Below are 13620 nucleotides of genomic sequence, written 5' to 3' on the forward strand. Positions count from 1 at the left end.
ACAACTAGGTACAGTGAGTGTTTGCTAGTATAATGGCTGAGTTTAAAAAAGTTTGAGTGTGCAATGCAGGCAGACGTGCTGCAAATAACGTTCCAATACTGTGAATTGACAAAAGTACAATAGCCACGTTTAGGATACAACTAGGTACAGTGAGTGTTTGCTAGTATAATGGCTGAGTTTAAAAAAGTTTGAGTGTGCAATGCAGGCAGATGTCCTGCAAATAACGTTCCAATACTGTGAATTGACAAAAGTACAATAGCCACGTTTAGGATACAACTAGGTACAGTGAGTGTTTGCTAGTATAATGGCTGAGTTTAAAAAAGTTTGAGTGTGCAATGCAGGCAGACGTGCTGCAAATAACGTTCCAATACTGTGAATTGACAAAAGTACAATAGCCACGTTTAGGATACAACTAGGTACAGTGAGTGTTTGCTAGTATAATGGCTGAGTTTAAAAAAGTTTGAGTGTGCAATGCAGGCAGATGTCCTGCAAATAACGTTCCAATACTGTGAATTGACAAAAGTACAATAGCCACGTTTAGGATACAACTAGGTACAGTGAGTGTTTGCTAGTATAATGGCTGAGTTTAAAAAAGTTTGAGTGTGCAATGCAGGCAGACGTGCTGCAAATAACGTTCCAATACTGTGAATTGACAAAAGTACAATAGCCACGTTTAGGATACAACTAGGTACAGTGAGTGTTTGCTAGTATAATGGCTGAGTTTAAAAAAGTTTGAGTGTGCAATGCAGGCAGACGTGCTGCAAATAACGTTCCAATACTGTGAATTGACAAAAGTACAATAGCCACGTTTAGGATACAACTAGGTACAGTGAGTGTTTGCTAGTATAATGGCTGAGTTTAAAAAAGTTTGAGTGTGCAATGCAGGCAGATGTCCTGCAAATAACGTTCCAATACTGTGAATTAACAAAAGTACAATAGCCACGTTTAGGATACAACTAGGTACAGTGAGTGTTTGCTAGTATAATGGCTGAGTTTAAAAAAGTTTGAGTGTGCAATGCAGGCAGATGTCCTGCAAATAACGTTCTAATACTGTGAATTGACAAAAGTACAATAGCCACGTTTAGGATACAACTAGGTACAGTGAGTGTTTGCTAGTATAATGGCTGAGTTTAAAAAAGTTTGAGTGTGCAATGCAGGCAGATGTCCTGCAAATAACGTTCCAATACTGTGAATTGACAAAAGTACAATAGCCACGTTTAGGATACAACTAGGTACAGTGAGTGTTTGCTAGTATAATGGCTGAGTTTAAAAAAGTTTGAGTGTGCAATGCAGGCAGATGTCCTGCAAATAACGTTCCAATACTGTGAATTGACAAAAGTACAATAGCCACGTTTAGGATACAACTAGGTACAGTGAGTGTTTGCTAGTATAATGGCTGAGTTTAAAAAAGTTTGAGTGTGCAATGCAGGCAGACGTGCTGCAAATAACGTTCTAATACTGTGAATTGACAAAAGTACAATAGCCACGTTTAGGATACAACTAGGTACAGTGAGTGTTTGCTAGTATAATGGCTGAGTTTAAAAAAGTTTGAGTGTGCAATGCAGGCAGACGTGCTGCAAATAACGTTCCAATACTGTGAATTGACAAAAGTACAATAGCCACGTTTAGGATACAACTAGGTACAGTGAGTGTTTGCTAGTATAATGGCTGAGTTTAAAAAAGTTTGAGTGTGCAATGCAGGCAGATGTCCTGCAAATAACGTTCCAATACTGTGAATTGACAAAAGTACAATAGCCACGTTTAGGATACAACTAGGTACAGTGAGTGTTTGCTAGTATAATGGCTGAGTTTAAAAAAGTTTGAGTGTGCAATGCAGGCAGACGTGCTGCAAATAACGTTCCAATACTGTGAATTGACAAAAGTACAATAGCCACGTTTAGGATACAACTAGGTACAGTGAGTGTTTGCTAGTATAATGGCTGAGTTTAAAAAAGTTTGAGTGTGCAATGCAGGCAGATGTCCTGCAAATAACGTTCCAATACTGTGAATTGACAAAAGTACAATAGCCACGTTTAGGATACAACTAGGTACAGTGAGTGTTTGCTAGTATAATGGCTGAGTTTAAAAAAGTTTGAGTGTGCAATGCAGGCAGACGTGCTGCAAATAACGTTCCAATACTGTGAATTGACAAAAGTACAATAGCCACGTTTAGGATACAACTAGGTACAGTGAGTGTTTGCTAGTATAATGGCTGAGTTTAAAAAAGTTTGAGTGTGCAATGCAGGCAGACGTGCTGCAAATAACGTTCCAATACTGTGAATTGACAAAAGTACAATAGCCACGTTTAGGATACAACTAGGTACAGTGAGTGTTTGCTAGTATAATGGCTGAGTTTAAAAAAGTTTGAGTGTGCAATGCAGGCAGATGTCCTGCAAATAACGTTCCAATACTGTGAATTAACAAAAGTACAATAGCCACGTTTAGGATACAACTAGGTACAGTGAGTGTTTGCTAGTATAATGGCTGAGTTTAAAAAAGTTTGAGTGTGCAATGCAGGCAGATGTCCTGCAAATAACGTTCCAATACTGTGAATTAACAAAAGTACAATAGCCACGTTTAGGATACAACTAGGTACAGTGAGTGTTTGCTAGTATAATGGCTGAGTTTAAAAAAGTTTGAGTGTGCAATGCAGGCAGACGTGCTGCAAATAACGTTCCAATACTGTGAATTGACAAAAGTACAATAGCCACGTTTAGGATACAACTAGGTACAGTGAGTGTTTGCTAGTATAATGGCTGAGTTTAAAAAAGTTTGAGTGTGCAATGCAGGCAGATGTCCTGCAAATAATGTTCCAATACTGTGAATTGACAAAAGTACAATAGCCACGTTTAGGATACAACTAGGTACAGTGAGTGTTTGCTAGTATAATGGCTGAGTTTAAAAAAGTTTGAGTGTGCAATGCAGGCAGATGTCCTGCAAATAACGTTCCAATACTGTGAATTGACAAAAGTACAATAGCCACGTTTAGGATACAACTAGGTACAGTGAGTGTTTGCTAGTATAATGGCTGAGTTTAAAAAAGTTTGAGTGTGCAATGCAGGCAGATGTCCTGCAAATAACGTTCCAATACTGTGAATTGACAAAAGTCCAATAGCCACGTATAGGATGCCACTAGGTACACTGAGTGTTTGCTAGTATAATGGCTTCGTTATAATTAGTTGGAGTGTGCAACGCAGGCAGATGCGCTCTGCAAATGTCTTGGCACTAGTGGGACTATAGCAAAGTCCAATAGCCACGTATAGGATGCCACTAGGTACACTGAGTGTTTGCTAGTAAAATTGCTTAGTTTAAAAAAGTTGTAGTGTGCAATGCAGGCAGACGTGCTCTGCAAATGTCTTTGCACTAGTGGGACTATAGCAAAGTCCAATAGCCACGTATAGGATGCCACTAGGTACACTGAGTGTTTGCTAGTAAAATTGCTTAGTTTAAAAAAGTTGTAGTGTGCAATGCAGGCAGACGTGCTCTGCAAATGTCTTTGCACTAGTGGGACTATAGCAAAGTCCAATAGCCACGTATAGGATGACACTAGGTACACTGAGTGTTTGCTAGTAAAATTGCTTAGTTTAAAAAACTTGGAGTGTGCAATGCAGGCAGACGTGCTCTGCTAATGTCTTTGCACTAGTGGGACTATAGCAAAGTCCAATAGCCACGTTTAGGATGCCACTAGGTACACTGAGTGTTTGCTAGTAAAATTGCTTAGTTTAAAAAAGTTGTAGTGTGCAATGCAGGCAGACGTGCTCTGCAAATGTCTTTGCACTAGTGGGACTATAGCAAAGTCCAATAGCCACGTATAGGATGCCACTAGGTACACTGAGTGTTTGCTAGTAAAATTGCTTAGTTTAAAAAAGTTGTAGTGTGCAATGCAGGCAGACGTGCTCTGCAAATGTCTTTGCACTAGTGGGACTATAGCAAAGTCCAATAGCCACGTATAGGATGCCACTAGGTACACTGAATGTTTGCTAGTATAATGGCTTACTTAGAATGAGTTGGAGTGTGCAGAGGACAAGAGGGTACAGTGGCAGGATTGTGGTGCTCTGGGTAGAGGAATGGAAGCCTGCCTTTCTATTCCCTCCTAATGGTGAAATGCAGGGAGGAAATCCCTGACCTGGGCTACACAGACGCTGGCGCTGTTTTCAGGACCTGTCACTTATGGCTCTCTGACCCTGCCGCTTTGAGCCCTTAAAAGGACTGCTAGAATGTGCTCTCCCTAAGCTGTCTAACGCTGTGTATGCAGCGCATACAGCTGTATCGGCTATAGGACTCAGGAGGACGGAGCTGCGACACTGATGTCTGACACCAAAGACGCAGAAGGCAGATAATGGCGTTCGTGAAGAAAATGTCCGGTTTTATAATGCAGGGACATGTGACATGCAGATCCTATCACACATGCCGTTGCTTCTCTGGCTCAAAGTCCACTTAGGTGTGTGTGTGTCTGTGATTGGCTGACATGCTGGCCCGCCCCACAAGACGCGCGCGCTTAGGGAAGGAAGACAAGAAAAAAAAAAAAAAAATGGCGATCGCCATTATAGAAACAGCAGTGATCTGAAGGCGCTGTTCACGCACACTATACACTGAAATGTGATAATAGTTTGATTCACAGAGTGACTTACACTATTACAGCAGAAACCAAGCTAGGATTTTGCTGTTTTTTGGCTGCTAGAACCGTTCTCGAACGTTTCTAGAACTATCGAGCTTTTGCAAAAAGCTCGAGTTCTAGTTCGATCTAGAACATGCCCCAAAATCACTCGAGCCGCGAACTGGAGAACCACGAACCACGAACCGCGCTCAACTCTAGTGATCACGTGAGGGGGGACCGGAAAAACCGTCCTGAATCATGATCTCCAGGGTCTCAACTACCCCTGAAACCCCGGAGATTTTCTAACGCTGAGGGGCGCTATTCACTTATTTCTGCCTGCTATTTATAAACGGCAGATCAGAATAAGGCTACATTCACACGACCGATCCATTTTGTGGTCTGCAAAAAACATTCCGTTTTTTTTCACGGGTGCATCCGTGTGGCATCCGTTTCCGTTCCATAAACGGTCCGTTTGTCATCCGTGTGCCTTCCGGTTTTTTTGTGTACTGCAAAAAAACTGAAGGAGGGAAAATACATAAATTTACCCAGGATCCGTAGCTTCAACCTACATGAGGCGGTCACATGTTTACTCCAGTGCCATTTTCTACTGCTTTTCACAGCGTAGAGCGCTCTGGTGATTTTCCTGTGCTTGTACACTTCATATCAGTCTTTTCTGTTATTATAATGGCAGAAAGACACATAATGTCGCACTCTCCTGCATTTTGTAATTTTGCACCCTTTGGTGCCTTTCTTGTGGCACTAAGGGGTGCCACAAGAAAGCTTTGTATTTAACCAAAAAATGAAAAAAAAAAAAAAATGACGTAGGGTTCCCCCTAGTTTTGTAGCCAGCTAGGGTAAAGCAGACGGCTGCAGCCTGCAGACCACAGCTGGCAGCTTCACCTTGGCTGGTAATCCAAAACTGAGGGCACCCCATGCTGTTATTTTAAATTAAATAAATAATTAAAAAACACTTAGGGGTCCCCCCAAAATTGGATCACCAGCCAAGGTAAAGCAGACAGCTGGGGTCTGATATTCTCAGACTAGGGAGGTCCATGGTTATTGGACTCTCCCCAGCCTAAAAATAGCAGGCTGCAGCCGCCCCAGAAGTGGCGCATCCATTAGAGCCGCCAATCCTGGTGCTTCGCCCCAGCTCATCACGTGCCCTGGTGCGGTGGCAAACGGGGTAATATATGGGGCTAATACCAGATGTGTAATGTCACCTGGCATCAAGCCCTGGGGTTGGTGAGGTCAGGCGTCTATCAGATACCCAACATCACCAACCCAGTCAGTAATAAAAAAAAATAGACGACAAACACATTTTTAGTTGAAAAAACACTCCCCAATACATTCCCTCTTTAACCAATTTATTAGAAAGAAAAACAAATCCAGGTCTGGTGTAATCCAAGGGGTTGCCATGACGATCCACACTGTCCCAGTCAATGAAGAGCAGGATGTTCCCCATTGGCTGGGAGAGCAGTGCAGTGACCTGAGCTAACATCAATGGGTCAGCCCAGGTCACTGCAGGGGATGACAAGTGCTGCTGTCAGCGAGGTACATTACCTGCGATGATCTCCTGCACACTGACTTCAATCATCTTCACAGCCAAGTATCGCGAGCGGCCCGTGACGTCACCGCTAGTCAGTCTAGGGTCGGAAGCGAGAGAAGGTGATGTGACAAGCGGCGGCCATGGAGGACAGTGAGAGCGCTGAGGTCGGGACTTCATCACCGCAGGTACGTCGAGCGGGACCATGTGTGCAGAGTGCCAGGTGGGCGGAGCCTAGCGGGGTAATGTGTGCAGAGTGCCAGGTGGGCGGAGCCTAGCGGGGTAATGTGTGCAGAGTGCCAGGTGGGCGGAGCCTAGCGGGGTAATGTGTGCAGAGTGCCAGGTGGGCGGAGCCTAGCGGGACCATGTGTGCAGAGTGTCAGGTGTGCAGAGTGCCAGGTGGGCGGAGCCTAGCGGGACCATGTGTGCAGAGTCTCAGGTGGGCGGAGCCTAGCGGGACTATGTGTGCTGAGTGCCAGGTGGGCAGAGCCTAGCGGGACCATGTGTGCAGAATGCCAGGTGTGCAGAGTGCCAGGTGGGCGAAGCCTAGCTCATGTGTGCAGAGTGTCAGGTGTTCAGAGTGCCAGGTGGGCGGAGCCTAGCGGGGTAATGTGTGCAGAGTGCCAGGTGGGCGGGGCCTAGCGGAACCATGTGTGCAGAGTGTCAGGTGGGCGGAGCCTAGTGGAACCATGTGTGTAGAGTGCCATGTGGGCAAAGCCTAGAGGGACCATGTGTGCAGAGTGCCAGGTGGGCGGAGCCTAGCGGGACCATGTGTGCAGAGTGCCAGGTGGGCGGAGCCATGTGTGCTGGCGGCGGAGTGCGAAGTGAGTGGAGCCTAGCGGGGTCATGTGGCGCTGAGAACATCAGTGTCGTGGACTGCATGGCTGGGGACAGGTGAGTGTGAGTGTATGTGTGTGTATGTATGTGTACATGCCGTGTGCAGGAGGGGGGCAGAGCGAGCTGAGCGGGGAAGTGTCAACTTCCTGCACACGTATCTAGGATAAATATCGGGTTACTAACCAAAGCGCTTTGCTTGGATATACGATGTTTATCTTGGTTACCAGCTTCTGGCAGGCTGCCAGCGATGGCTCCTGCACACTGTAGCTGTAAAAAGCCCTGCTTTTTGCTGCTAGAACCGTTCTCGAACGTAACTAGAACTATCGAACTTTAGCAAAAAGCTCGAGTTCTAGTTCGATCTAGAACAGCTCCCAAAATCACTCGAACCGCGAACTGGAGAACCGCGAACCGCGCTCAACTCTACTTGGGAGGCTCCCCTACATACTTGCTCTTGACACTAGTGAATAACATGCTGTATCTGAGATACCCCATGCTGTAACTGACCCGCCCCAGGGCCGTGGGGTACTCGGTTCCGGGTGTTGGTTAATGGGATTATGTCACGGGGGCCTGTGCCCGGTTCCGTGGCCCTGGTGGTCGCTGAAAGTCAATAAATAATAAAAATAAATAAATAAATAAATAAATAAAAGTATTTCGTGACGCCACCTACGGTTCCAGTATGGTTACTGGGGCTGCAGGTCAGACCTCTGGGTTGATGGTTAGGCAGCCAGTTGTTTACGCTTCCCGTAGGTGAAGCGGAGTCCCCAGGGCAGTTTTAGTAGTACACAGATATGGCGGTTTTTCTTCACAGCCTTTTCAACTGTCACTTTAGTGCAGCAGCCTATGGCTCCTCAGATGAAGAAATAAAGTGCGTCACACCAATTCATTAACTCTGACCAGATTTTACTTGCAGGTGTTAAAAAGGAGTTCAGTTTCTGATGTTACAGTTTTTGGTGATCTGGGAACAGTTCAGGATCTCTGCACCAGGTCAGTTGTGTGGCCTCCCTGCTGCGCTATGTTTCTCCTTGGTACTAGGCTGCCTGTAGCTATACCTTGTCCCTCTCTCACTGTTTTCACCTGTATGGCAGGCGGCGGGAGCTTCTCTAAGGGGCACTGCTGTACTCACTGAGATCCCTAAGCTCTGTGTAGCGGCTTTGCCTTCAGGTGCTGCTGCGGCCAGGAGATCTGCAGTCTCCCTGGCCCCCGGTCTTTATTGCTGGGCAGATTAGATCCCTCACAATCTCGGACGCCGGTGTCCGATAATCAGCGCTGTTCCTTGGGGATGAACCGGTCTGGCTCCACCTCCCCGGTCACTCCTCTTTTGCCTCACTCTTGATCCCTCAGGCAGTCACACAGTTACTTGTACGGGCTAAGCACTGCCCTCTCCATTTTGATGTCTCCCCTCACTCTCTGCTCGCACAGTCTCCTTTTCTCCAACTGTCAACTGTCTCTCTGACTCAGCCTCCAAACCTGGATTTAAAGGGGACCTCACCTGAACTCGACTTGTAGAGCTCCCCCTCCAGGCTTGAAGTGGAAATGTTGTATGTGGGATTACCTAATGTGAAGATCCTTCCCTGCCCAGGTACAGGTATATTTGTGGCAACTGAACCCTGGGGTGCCACATTCCCCCTTAGTTAAATTCAGTACTCCTGGACTGGAAACACAAACTTATAAAACATTAGGAACAATAAAGAGTAGTACAAAGTCTTAAAAAATAAAAATTACAAACACCAATAAAACAGAAAAATGCAGTCCTTCCGCTGCAAAATGTGAGTATGGTATATATAAGAACGTTTTTGACCACTACCAGTTCTGTGGTCCATTGGTCCATAAAAGTTCAAGAAGATGGAAAAGTTCATGCAAAAAGTCCTGCAGGCTCAACACGCTTGACGGTTATGGATTTACTTAGTTGCAATAAACAAATAAATAAAATATTTTTACATTTTACTAACTACTACACTTTCTATTTAATATTCTTCTATTTAACAGGACAGGGGCTAACCAATGTTGCTACGGTTAGACCTACGTAATGCCTGTGTCACAACTCGTCGGTGCAGTGTACTGGTACCTAGTGCTGGTGCTATGCGTGCACTATCTACTAGTCTGCATGAGGATCTACGCAATATTGGTATGCGTGAATGTTGTCTTAGTCTTACCATAGGACTGGCAGGTTCACCAATAGAAGGGTTCTCTGGTTCTACTGCGACAAGTAGTTCTTCTGAAATGTTGACCGGTTCTTCCAGTCTTTCTGGGACTTCTACTGGTTGAGCGCCAGTCAATAATGGTATAATTATGGCTCCATTGTACTGAGGCCAACTTTCAGGAAAATCACCAAGTACTGTTCTTATCATCTTCTCTTTCTTTTCCTCTTTAGGTTGAGGTATACAGGGGATTACTTCTTTTTGCTTCCACTGTTCAGGACATTTTTTAAGGTGGTCTCTAGAAACTGCCGCTGATGTTTTTCCCTTATCCTTGCTGATTAAGCAGATTTTCTTGTTGTCAAATTTAGAGGGCAATACTGTGTATGGTTCTGCTTCCCACTGGTCATCAAGCTTATGGGTATTTCTTTTTCTTTTTAGAACCATCTCTCCAGGTATTAAAGGAGCAGCTGGTGTATTCTTGTTATAATCTTTCTCTTGCCTTTCTCTAATTTGGTCTATGCTTCTTTCTACGCACTCCTGTACCTTTTTGTACTGCTCTTGGCGCTTAGTGTCCCAATCAGCTTCAGGTGAACTGGTTTCAGGAACAGCAATTCCCATTTCTAAGTCAACTGGTAACTTCCCGGGTCTTGCTCTCATCAAGTATGCTGGTGTGCAATTGGTGGAACTCACAGGGATGTTGTTGTACATGTCCACTAAATCAGGCAACTTCTCTGGCCATATGCTTCTTTCTTCCAAGGGCAAGGTTTTTAACAGGTCTATAACCACCTTTTTCATTTTCTCACACACGTTTGTCTGTGGGTGATTTGGTGTGGTTCGGATTTTCTTACATCCATACAGGTTGCAAAACTCCTGGAACACTTCAGCTTCGAACGCAGAACCTTGATCCGTCAACACCTGTTCCGGGTAGCCATGTGGTCTGCAGAAGTAGGCTTGAAAGGCTCTCGCTGCGGTTCTTGCTGTCAAGTCCTTTACAGGTACTACCATCAGAAACCGGGAATAGTGGTCCACCATAGTGAGGGCATACGTATAACCGGATCTACTGGGTGTCAATTTCACATGGTCCAAGGCTACAAGTTCCAGCGGCTGCTTGGTGACAATTGGTTGTAGTGGAGCTTTTTGACTGTCACGATCCTTTCTTCTCAGGTTGCATGGGCCACAGTTTCGGCACCAGTTCTCAATGGTATTTCTCATGCCAACCCAATAGAATCTGTTGCGTAGCAGTACCTCAAGCTTCTTCCACTCGAAGTGTCCTGCTCCGTCATGGTACGCCTCCAGCACCATCTGAACATCTCTCTTCGGTACCACTATTTGCCACACCCTCTCATAGGTTCGGGGGGTGATGTAATGTCTGCATAGCCTACCCCTGTAGATGAGCAATCTGCTCTTTTCCTTCCACAGGTGCTGCGCTTCCGGTGGGGCATCTGGGCTAAGACTTGAGTCTGGTTGGATTATTAGCTCTTTAACTAGGCGAACAGCTGGATCGTTGTCTTGCGTTTCCTCCCAACCGTGGTAAGGTAACGGGTTCAGCGTGGCCTCTTGGCATTTGCCTTTAACACCTTGGTTACACTGGGATGCACTGTTGCGGTGAAAAGCCGGCAGCTCTATCTCTTCTAGCTCATCCGAGTCTTCTCCTGCATCTGGTAAATGGGGCATTCTCGACAATGCATCAGCGTTGGTGTTTTTGCGGCCTGCCCGATATTTGATGGTGAAGTCATAGTTTGACAAATGGGCCATCCATCGCTGCTCTAGTGCACCTAGCTTTGCGGAGTCCAAGTGAGTAAGCGGGTTGTTATCTGTAAATATGGTAAACTTCGCAGCCGCCAGGTAGTGCTTGAATCGTTCAGTGACGGCCCAGACTAAGGCCAGGAATTCCAGCTTGAACGAACTGTAGTTTTCTGGGTTTCTCTCAGTAGGACGGAGCTTCCTGCTTGCAAAGGCAATTACACGTTCTTTGCCATTCTGCACCTGCGACAGCACAGCTCCCAATCCCACATTACTGGCATCTGTGTACAGCACGAATGGCACATTATAATCAGGGTAGGCCAGGATTTCCTCACCGGTCAGGGCCCACTTCATGTGCTTGAAGGGGTCTTCTTCTTTCTCACCCCATTCAAACGGAGGGCCGGAAGTCTTGCCCTTTTTGGTCTGGCCTACCAGGAGATCTTGCAAAGATGCCGCAATTTTCGAGAAGTCCTTTATGAACCTCCTGTAGTATCCTACCAGCCCCAAGAACTGACGCACCTCTTTGACGGTTGTTGGCCTTGGCCAGTCTCTGATAGCAGTGACCTTTTCAGGGTCTTGAGCCACACCATCCGCACTGACTACATGCCCAAGATACTGAACCTTTGGCTTCAGCAAATGGCATTTTGAAGGCTTTAGTTTCATACCAAACTTTGACAATGCTTCAAACACCTCGGCCAGGTGCTCCAGATGTTCCTCATACGTCTTGGAATACATGATGATGTCATCAAGATATATCAGTACAGTCTCAAAGTTTCGGTGCCCCAGGCAACACTCCATCAGCCTTTTGAACGTGCCAGGTGCATTGCAGAGTCCAAACGGCATGCTGTTGAACTCACACAGACCCATCGGCGTCGTGAATGCGGTCTTCTCTCGATCTTCTTCTGCCATGGAAACCTGCCAATACCCACTGGTAAGATCTAAGGTGGAAAAGAAATTAGCAGCTTTCAGTGCAGCAAGTGATTCCTCAATGCGGGGCAACGGGTAAGCATCCTTGTGTGTTATGCGGTTTATCTGCCTATAGTCAACGCACATCCTCATTGTGCCATCTTTCTTTCTTACCAGGACAAGTGGGGCTGACCAGGGGCTACAACTATCTCTAATAACCCCAGCTTCCTTAATTTCCCGTAACATATCTTTAGCACACTGATAGTGAGCTGGTGGGATAGGCCTGTATCTCTCTTTTATAGGTGGATGGTATCCCGTGGGTATGCGATGGTGTACCCCTTTTTTCCGCCCAAAGTCTAATGGATGCTTACTAAAGACCCGTTCATATTCCTTCACCACCCGATAAACTCCGTGCCTTTGGTAAGAAGGGGTGGAATCAGTGCCGACATGCAGCTTCTGACACCAGTCCTCCAGCTGTCCCTTGGATCTGTTGTCCTCCGCCTGGTCGGACAGGGTTAAGGGTTCCACTGCCTGAATTGAGTTGTTGTTGACAGTGAACAACTTGGCAACAGTAGCATATCTGGGTAGCTTGACCTCTTCCTCTCCACAGTTTAAAACTCATACAGGTACCCTCCCTTTGCGTACATGAACTATCCCCCTGGCTGTCAGGACTGTGGGCCTACTATCTGAGTACATGGGCTCTACCATTGCCTGTTAATCCTGCCCTCTGAGGCCTATAGCTGCCCGACACCAAATCATCACTTCACTTCTTGGGGGTAACACAATGGGGAATGGGTCGCTTACCCGTACACTGCCGATTTCTCCACCAGACAACTCTACCTGATGTCTTTGCAGAAGGGCTTTGATTTCTTTCTGTAGGACCCTCTGCTGCCCGATGCTGGCAGTTTCTGCAACCTGCTGAAGCAAGAAAAGAACTTCTCCTAGACAATTTTCAACAACATTAGTACCTAATATCATTGTTGGATTTCTTTCATGACAATCAGTATCCACCACAATAAGTCCTTGGCCCTTTAGCTCCTCCCTCCCCACCTTTATCGTCACCTCCTTGTACCCTACTTGTGATACCGGCTGTCCATTAGCAGCATATATAGTAAGGTCTGGGTCTGGGCGAGTGAGCTCAGAATCGGCCCAAAATCTTTTGTAAAGGATATGCGGGATCGTCGTCACCTGTGAGCCAGTGTCCAATAAAGCAAGTGTGGGAATGCCATCTAGCACGATAGATAGGAATGGTCGTCCTCCCTCATATCTATCGCGCCAGTTCGATGGGCCTGGTTGTTTTATTCCTGGTGGTTGGCCCGCTGCCCCAGGAGTCGCTGGTTTAAAGGACATGACCTGGCAAAGTGGCCCGCCTCATTACAATGGCGGCAGATAGGTTGTCCTGACGAGTCGTGGCGGTCGTTGGGTCTTCCTCTTGGCGGTGGGTTCCTCCTTCCTCGCATCCACGGGATGTCTTCAGGGCTGTCAGCCAACTGGATCCTCTCTGACGACTGTGGTTTCTGCTGGTGTTGCATGGACTTTAGGAGCATGGCCACATCTTTTGTCAGCTGCTGTACCTGGGAACGCAAGTCATCAGAGGCACCAGGTATTACAGTCTGTCCATTGATTTCTGCTGGAGTTAAGGAAAGGGACGCCATCTCTGAGGGAGAGGTGGTGGCTTGCCGCGGTTGAGGTGCGGGGTCTGTAGTCACAGGGACTCGCAGTGCTCTAATGGACCGGTTCTTCAAAGTTACAAAGTCTAGACTCTGATGCTCCATGACCCATAGACGCAGCTGTGTTTGATGAATTGGTGAATGTAGCCCCTCAAGAAACTGTTCAATTAACATTTTATCTTCCTC

The sequence above is a fragment of the Anomaloglossus baeobatrachus genome, chromosome 1 (genome assembly GCF_048569485.1).
Source record: "Anomaloglossus baeobatrachus isolate aAnoBae1 chromosome 1, aAnoBae1.hap1, whole genome shotgun sequence".
NCBI lineage: Eukaryota > Metazoa > Chordata > Amphibia > Anura > Aromobatidae > Anomaloglossus > Anomaloglossus baeobatrachus.